General features: G+C 40.6%; 1 pseudogene; it reads right to left on the bottom strand.

Annotated features, from left to right (window-relative positions):
• Positions 1 to 1382: 1382 nt before the first annotated feature.
• On the bottom strand, positions 1383 to 1480 carry LOC129013360 (U6 spliceosomal RNA; annotated as a pseudogene).
• Between the last annotated feature and the right edge of the window lie 7164 nt (positions 1481 to 8644).

Raw genomic sequence — 8644 nt, 5'->3', positions numbered from 1 at the left:
CAGACAGGCCCCTCAGCTGCAGGTCTGTTGGGGTTTGCTGAGGCTTGGCCTACTCAGCAAGGTCCACTGAAGACCCTGTTTGCCTGGGTATCACCAGCAGAGGCTGCAGAATAGCAAATATTGCTGCCTGATCCTTCCTCTGGAAGCTTCGTCCCAGAGGGGCACCCGTCTGTATGAGGTGTCTGTCGGCCCCTACTGGGAGGTGTCTCCCAGTCAAGCTACATGCGGGTCAGGGACCCACTTGAGGAGGCAGTCTGTCGGTTTTCAGAGCTCAAACACCATGCTGGGAGAAACACTGCTCTTTTCAGAGCTGTCAGGCAGGGAAGTTTAAGTCTGCAGAAGCTCTCTGCTGCCTTTTGTTTAGATATGGCCTGCCCCCAGAGGTGGAATCTAGAGAGGCAGTAGGCCTTGCTGAGCTGCAGTGGGCTCCACCCAGTTCAAGCTTCCCTGCCACTTTGTTTACACTGTGAGCATAGAACTGCCTACTCAAGCCTCAGCAATGGTGGACGTCCCTACCTCCACCAAGATCCAGCATCCCAGGTCTGTCTCAGACTGCTGCGCTAGCAGCAAGCAGGGCTCCATGGGTGTGGGACCCATTGAGCCAGGCATGGGAGGGAATCTTCTGGTCTGCCAATTGCGAAGACCATGGGAAAAGCACAGTATTTGGGCAGAAGTGTACCATTCCTCCAGGTACAGTCACTCACAGCTTCCCTTGGCTAGGAAAGGGAAATCCCCCAACCCCTTGCACTTTCCGGGTGAGGCGATGCCCCATCCTGCTTTGGTTAACTCTCCGTGGGATGCACCCACTGTCCAACCAGTCCCAATGAGATGAACCAGGTACCTCAGTTGGAAATGCAGAAATCACCCATCTTCTGCGTCAATCTCGCTCAGACCTGCAGACCAGAAATGTTCCTCTTTGGCCATCTTGAAAGCGACTCCAATAGGCTTTTTTTTTTTTTTTTTTTAAAGCAGTTTTAGCTTTAAAGAAAAGTGGGGCTGGACACAGTGGCTCATGCCTGTAATCCCATCGTTTTGGAAGACCAAGTTAGGAGGATTACTTGAACCCAGGAATTGGAGACCAGTCTGGGCAACATAGTGAGACCATGTCTCTATAAGAAAAAAAAAAAAAAAAAGCCAGGCATGGTGGCTCATGTCTGTAGTCCCAGCTGCTTGGGAGCCAGAGAGGGGAGGATCAGTACGAGCCTGGGAATTCGAGGTTGCAGTGAGCTATGGTCACAACACTGTGCTCTAGCCTGGGCAACAGAATGAGACCCTGTCTCTAAAGAGAAAGAAAAGTGATCAGATAGTACAGAAGTTATCTTATATCATGTCACCCCCAGAATTTCCCTAATTATTTTTTGTTTTATTTTTAAATTTATTTTTTTAATATGGAACACTTCACAAATTTGTGTCATGCTTGTGCAGGGGCCTAATCTTCTCTGTATTGTTCCAATTTTATGTGCTTTAGACCCTTGCATTAGTGTTTGTTACAACTGATGAACCAGTATGGATACATTATTAACTAAAGTCTGTAGTTTACATTGTGGCTTGTTCTTGGTGTTGTACAGTTTTATGGAGTTTGCCAACAGAACTCTGTCGTGTATTTACTATTAACAGTATCATACAGAATAGTTTCACTGTCCTAAAAATCCCTTGTGTTCATCTATTCATCTCTGCCTCTCCCACACCCCTCTGGCAACCACTCTTTTTTTTTCTTGTAATGTCTATATAGTTTTTGCCTTTTCCTGAATGTCATATAGTTGGCATCATACAGCATACAGCCTTCTCAGATGGGCTTCTTTTACTAAGCAATATGTATTTAAGTTTCCTCCATATCTTCTCAAGACTTGATAGTTCATGTTTGTTTATTTATTTATTTATTATATTTTATTTTATTTTTGCTAGAGACAGGGTCTCACTGTATTGCCCAGGCTGCTCTTAAACTCATGGGCTCAAGCAACGCTCCCACCTTAGTCTCCCAAAGTGCTGGGATTACACTGCTCCCAGCAGCTCCTATCTTTTTATGGCTGAATAGTATTTGCTTATTCATTCACATTTTTTCCTTTGGTTTTTTTTTTTTTTTTTTTTTTTAGACAGGGTCTCACTCTGTCATCTAGGCTGGAGTGCAGTGGCACAATCTCAGCTCACTGCAGCCTCGACCTCCTGGATTCAAGCAATTCTCCTGTTTCAGCGCCCCTGAGTAGTTGAGACTACAGGTGTATGCCACCACACCAGGCTAAATTTTTTTATTTTTTGTAGAGACACGGTTTTGCCATGTTGCCCAGGCTGGTCTTGAACTCCTGAGCTCAAGTGATTCATCCCCTTCAGCCTCCCAAAATGTTTAGATTACAGATGTGAGAAACTGCGCCCGGCCTCCATTCACCTATTGAAAGACTTCTTGGTTGCTTCCAAGTTTTGGCAATTATGAATAAAGCTACTATAGACATCTATGTATTTTTATGTGTGTGTAAATATATGTTTTATATTTGTGTAAACATAAGTTTTCAACTCATTTGGGTGAATACCAAGGAGTGCAATTGCTGGATTATATGTTAATAGCATGTTTGGTTTTGTAAGAAACTGCCATACTGTATTCCAGGGTGGAGGTAGTATTTTGCATTCCCCCCAGCAATGATTGAGAGTTCTTGTTTCTCCACATCCTCACCAGCATTTGTTGTCAGTGGTTTGGGTTTTATGCATTCTCATAGATGTATAATGGTATTTTCTTGTTGTTATAATTTGCAATTCCTTAGTGGAATACTGTGTAGTATTCAGCACCTTTTCACATGCTTGTTTGCCTTCTGTATTATCTTCTTTGGTGAGGTGTCCATTCACATCGTTTTGCCTGTTTTTGATTATTTGGGCCATAATTGGATTGCTGGTTATTTTCTGGCAGTGAAAATCCTAGCCCTAGCCCCTTTCTTTTTTTTTTTCTTTTCTTTTTTTGCCATCCAAATTGGCTTATAATTATATGTTACATACACACATTTATATCACATCCTGTTTTTTTTTTAATTATTCACTGCAAGGAAGTTAAGGTTAGATGGATACTCTCAAACACTGCTGTTAGACATATAACTTGGCTCAACCTTACTAGAAAATGATTTTGCGGTTTTTAAAATTGGCAGATAAAATTTTACATACTTCTCAGCCGGGCGCAGTGGCTCACACCTGTAATCCCAGCACTTTGGGAGGCCAAGACAGGCAGATGATGAGGTCGGGAGTTCGAGACCAGCCTGACCAACATGGTGAAACCCCATCTCTACTAAAAATACAAAAATTAGCCGGGTGTGGTGGTGCATGCCTGTAATCCCAGCTACTCAGGAGGCTGAGGCAGGAGAATCGCTTGAACCCAGGAGGCAGAGGTTGCAGTGAGCTGAAATTGCGCCACTGCATTCCAACCTGGGTGACAGAGTAAGACTCCATCTCAAAAAACAAACAAACAAACAAACAAACAAACAAATCTACTATAAATATTTTTCAAAAATACAATATATTGTCATTAACTGTAGTCACCATGTTGTACAATTGGTTGCTTGTTTTTTAATGTTGAGTTTTAAGACTCTTTATATTTGACATACATATCCTTCATCAGATATGTATTTTGTAAATATTGTCTCCCATTCTGTGGCTTGTTTTTTCATTCTTTTAATAGTGTCTTTCACAGAGCAGAAATTTTTAATTTTAACAAACAGTCCAACTTACCACTTGCTTCATTCATGAATCACGTTTTTGGTGTTGAATCTAAAAACTCATTGCTAAGTGAAGATCACCTAGATGTTCTCAAATGTTATAAAAGTTTTGTCATTGACTGTCTTGTATTTAGGTTTGTGAGTTGTTTTTAATTAATTTTTATGAAGGAATAAGGCCATTGTCTAGATCCATTTTTTTGCATGTTGATGTCCAATTATTCCAGCACCATTTGTTGAAAAGACTATCCTTTCTCCATTGAATTGCTTTTTTTTCTTTGTCAAAGATCAATTGACTGTATTGGTGGGGTCTATTTCTGGACTTTCTTTTTTTTTTTTTTTTTTTTGAGACAGAATCTCACTCTGTTGCCCAGTCTATTGTGCAGTGGCGTGGTCTGGGGTCACGGCAACCTCCACCTCCCAGGTTCAAGCGATGCTTGTGCCTCAGCCTCCTGAATAGCTGAGATTACAGGCGCATGCCACCAAACCTGGCTAACTTTTGTATTTTTGGTAGAGATGGGGTTTCACCATGTTGGCCAGGCTAGTCTCGAACTTCTGACCTCAAGTGATCTGCCTGCCTCGGCCTCTCAAAATGCTGGGATTATAGGTGTGAGCCACCGTCTCCAGCCTATTTCTGGACTTTCTATTCTATTCCATTGACCTGTTTGTTCTTGATTATTGTAGCTTTGCAGTAAGTCTTGAAGTCAGTAGATCAGTACTCTTACTTTATTCTCTATCTTCAGTATTGTTTTATTTTGGGTCTTTTGCCTTTCCATCTAAAATTTAGAATCAGTTTGTTGATTTCCACAGAATAACTTACTGAGATTTTGGCTGAATTGCATTGAATCTATAAATCCAATCGGTAAGAACTGACATCTAGTGACATCATAGTGTGCCTTCCTATTCATGAACATAGAATATCTATTTATTTATATTTTCTTTTCTCTCTTTCATCAGTTTTGTTAGGTCTTGTCCATATTTTGTTAGATTTATTCCTAAGTACTTCATTTTTTTGGTACGAATGTACACAGCACTGTATTTTTAATTTCAAATTCCAGTGGTTTATTGCTAGCGTGTAGGAAAACAATTGGCTTCCAAAATATTAAGCTGTATCAAGCAACCTTGCTATGATAACTTATTAGTTTTGGGAGAGTTTAAAAAATTGACTTCTTGGAATTTTCTACATAGATAATCATGCCATCTGTGAACAGTTTATTTGATTCTCCCCAATTGGTATCCTTTCATGATTCATTTTCAGTTATCACATATGTTAAAAAAAAAAAAAAAAAAAGGGCCGGGCGCAGTGGCTCACGCCTGTAATCCCAGCACTTTGGGAGGCCGAGGCGGGAGGATCACGAGGTCACCATATCGATACCATCCTGGCTAACACGGTGAAAACCCGTCTCTACTAAAAATACAAAAAATTAGCCAGGTGAGGTGGCGGGCGCCTGTAGTCCCAGCTACTCGGGAGGCTGAGGTAGGAGAATGGCGTGAACCTGGGAGGCGGAGCTTGCAGTGAGCCAAGATCGCGCCACTGCACTCCAGCCTGGGCGACAGAGCGAGACTCCGTCTCAAAAAAAAAAAAAAAAAAACTAACTCAGTCTCCTTCCTGATCTCAGCATCAGATTCTCTGCCCTCCACTATTCCCTGTCTTAAATATCTAATAACAGAGCTTCAAAATACATGATTCCAAGTGTTTTAGAACTACGGGAATAAATCCACAATTAATGATTTCAGCACTTACCTCTCAATAATTCATAGCACACGCAGACAGAAAATCAGTAATGATACAGAAGGTTTGAACAACAGTATCAACCAACTTGTCTAATTGACATTTATAGAACAGACCACCTGTCAACAGCAGAATACACATTATTTTCAGATTCACATGGAATAATTACAAAGACAGACCATAATCAAGGCCATAAAACAAACACGAATACATTTTAAAAGATTCCAATCATATAGACTATGTTCTTTGACCAGAGTTCAGTAAACTAGGTATTTATAGGAGAATGCTATTTGGAAAATCTCCAAGTTTTTGGAAACTAAATAACAAGCTTCCAGATCACCCATGGGACAAAGAATAAATCAAAAGGAAAATTTCTAAGCATTTTAAACTGATAAAAAGTGAAAGCACCATTTGTCAAAACCTAAGGAACTGCGCAACACAAAAAGTGAACCCTAATGTAAACTATGAACTTTAATATTAATGTATCAATATTGATTCATTAATGTGCAAAATGCACTATACTTATGCATGACGTTAGCAATAAGAGAAAACCCTATGGGGTGCAGATGGAAAGGTATATAAGAACTCTACTTTCTGCTCAGTATTTTGTTTGTTTGTTTGTCTGTTTTGTTCGTTTGTTTTTTGAGATAGGTTCTCCGTCTGTTGCCCATGCTGGAATGTGGTGACGCAATCTTGGCTCACTGTAGCCTCGACCTCCTGGACTCAAGAAATCCTCCCACCTCAGCCTGCCAAGCAGCTAGGACTACAGGCCTGAGCCACCATGCCCGGCTGTTTTTATGTAGTTTTAGTAGAAATGGGATTTCGCCATGTTGCCCAGGCTGGTCTTAAACTCCTGGGCTCAAGCGATCTGTCTGTCCACCTCGGCTTCCCAAAATGCTAGGATTACATGCTGAGCCACCACGCCCAGCTGTCTGCTCAATTTTTCTGGAAACCTAAAACTTCTCTAAAAAAGTAAAATCCGCCGGGCGCGGTGACTTACTCCTGTAATCCCAGCACTTTGGTGGGCAGAGATGGTTGGATTGCCTGAGGTCAGGAGATCGAGACCAGCCTGGTCAACATGGCAAAGCCCCATCTTACTAAAAATACAAAAATTAGCCAGGAGTGGTGGCAAGTGCCTGTAATCCCAGCTACTCAGAGGCTGAGACATGAGAATTGCTTGAACCAGGAGGCGGAGGTTGCAGTGAGCCCAGATCACACTACTGTATTCCAGCCTGGGAGATAGAGTGAGACTCTAAAACAAAAATAAATAAATAAATAGATAAATAAATAAATAAAATTAGCCGGACCTGGTGGCATGTGCCTGTAGTACCAGCTACTCCGGAGGCTGAGGCAGGAGAATTGCTTGAGCCCGGGAGGCAGAGGTTTCAGTGAGCCAAGATCGCACCATTGCACTCCAGCCTGGACAACAAGAGGAAAACTCCGCCTCAAAAAAAAAAAAAAAAAAAAAAAAAAAGGAAAGTCCTATAATTTAGATTAATGAAAAAAATCAAAATTTGTGGGATACCTATAAAGCAGTACTTAGAAGAAATTTATAGTACTAGACACCAATATTAGAAAAGCACAGCCTCAATAACCTTAGCTTCCACCTCAAGAAACTAATAAAGAACAAAATAAAATAGAGTAAATGAGAGAATGGAAATAATAATTATAAGAATAGAAATCAGCATAATAGAAAACAGGGAAGCAATACAGAAAAATGAATGAAATTAAAACCTGGTTCTCTGATAATACCAATAAAATTAAGTGATCAAGAAATAAAGAAGACATACCCAAATAAATGAAGGTTAATTAAAAAAAGAAAAAAAGACAGAAGACTACCAATATCCGAAATTAAAGAAGTGACATCACTACAAATTCTACAGATATTAAAAGAGGAGTATTATTAAAATTTTATGCCAATAAACTTGATAACTTACATGAAATGGACAAATTTCTTGCAAAGGTAAGCAAAGATACCATCTCAGCTATAGTTTAACCTTAGCCAGGTCCAAAGGCAGCCTTGGAGCATGAGTTGCAACACAGTACAGTAGTCTCTCATTATTTGCAGTTTTGCTTTACACAGTTTCAGTTACCTGCAGTCAACCGTGGTCCAAAAATATTAAATGGAAAATCCCAGAAATAAACAATTCATGAGTATTAAATTGTGTTGTTCGAGTGCATAATAAAATATTTGGCCATCCCATTCTGTCCTGCCTTGGATATGAATCATGCCTTTATCCAGCATTATCCATGATGTATATACTACCCAACTTATTAGTCATTGCTCCTGACATCCATGCACATCATCATTGCTCAATGACCCAGAATCACCAAGAAGCAGATGATCCTCCTTCTTATGTATGGTCAGAAGGTCAGTATTAGCCTAATGCTATGTCACAATGGCTATGTCATTCACCTCACTTCATCTTATCATGTAGGCATTTTATCATCTCACATCATCACAAGAAGAAGGTTGAGTACAGTACAGTAAGATATTTTTAGAGAGAAAGAGGCCATATTCACATAATTTTTATTACAGTATATTATTGTAATTGCTTTATTTTTATTATTTTTGTTAATCTCTTACTGTGCCCCTTGCCCAATTTTTTTTTTTTTTTTTTTGAGATGGAGTTTCACTCCTGTTGCCCAGGCTGGAGTGCAATGGTGCAATCCCAGCTCACTGCAACCTCCGCCTCCCAGGTTCCAGCAAGTCTCCTGTCTCAGCCTCCCAAGTAGGTGGGATTACAGGCATGTGCCACCATGCTCAGCTAATTTTATATTTTTAGTAGAGATGGGGTTTCACCATGTTGGCCAGGCTGGTCTCGAATTCCTGACATCAGGCGATCCACCTGCCTCGGCCTCCCAAAATGCTGAGATTACAAGTGTGAGCCACTGAGCCCAGCCTTACTGTGCCCAATTTTAAAATTACACTTTATCATAGATACATATGTATAGGAAAAAAATGTACTATTTGCTGTTTCAGGCATCTGCTGGTGGTCTTGAAATGTATTCCTCCCAGTAGATAAGGTGAGGGGGGACTACTGTATTGGTCCCAACTTAAGGCAAGGTAAGCATTTTGTTCCCCTTTTTATTTCAGTCAGTCATTGGCTATGGGGTTGCCTCCAGCATGGGGAAGTGGGAAATGATGACATATGTAACCTCCCAGGTAAGGTAGTGATGTGTGTGACTTCACAAGCTTCTGTTTGGCTGAGGGCATGATATG

Source organism: Pongo pygmaeus, chromosome 15, assembly GCF_028885625.2.
Source record: "Pongo pygmaeus isolate AG05252 chromosome 15, NHGRI_mPonPyg2-v2.0_pri, whole genome shotgun sequence".
NCBI lineage: Eukaryota > Metazoa > Chordata > Mammalia > Primates > Hominidae > Pongo > Pongo pygmaeus.
This window is presented reverse-complemented; position numbering and strand designations above follow the sequence as displayed.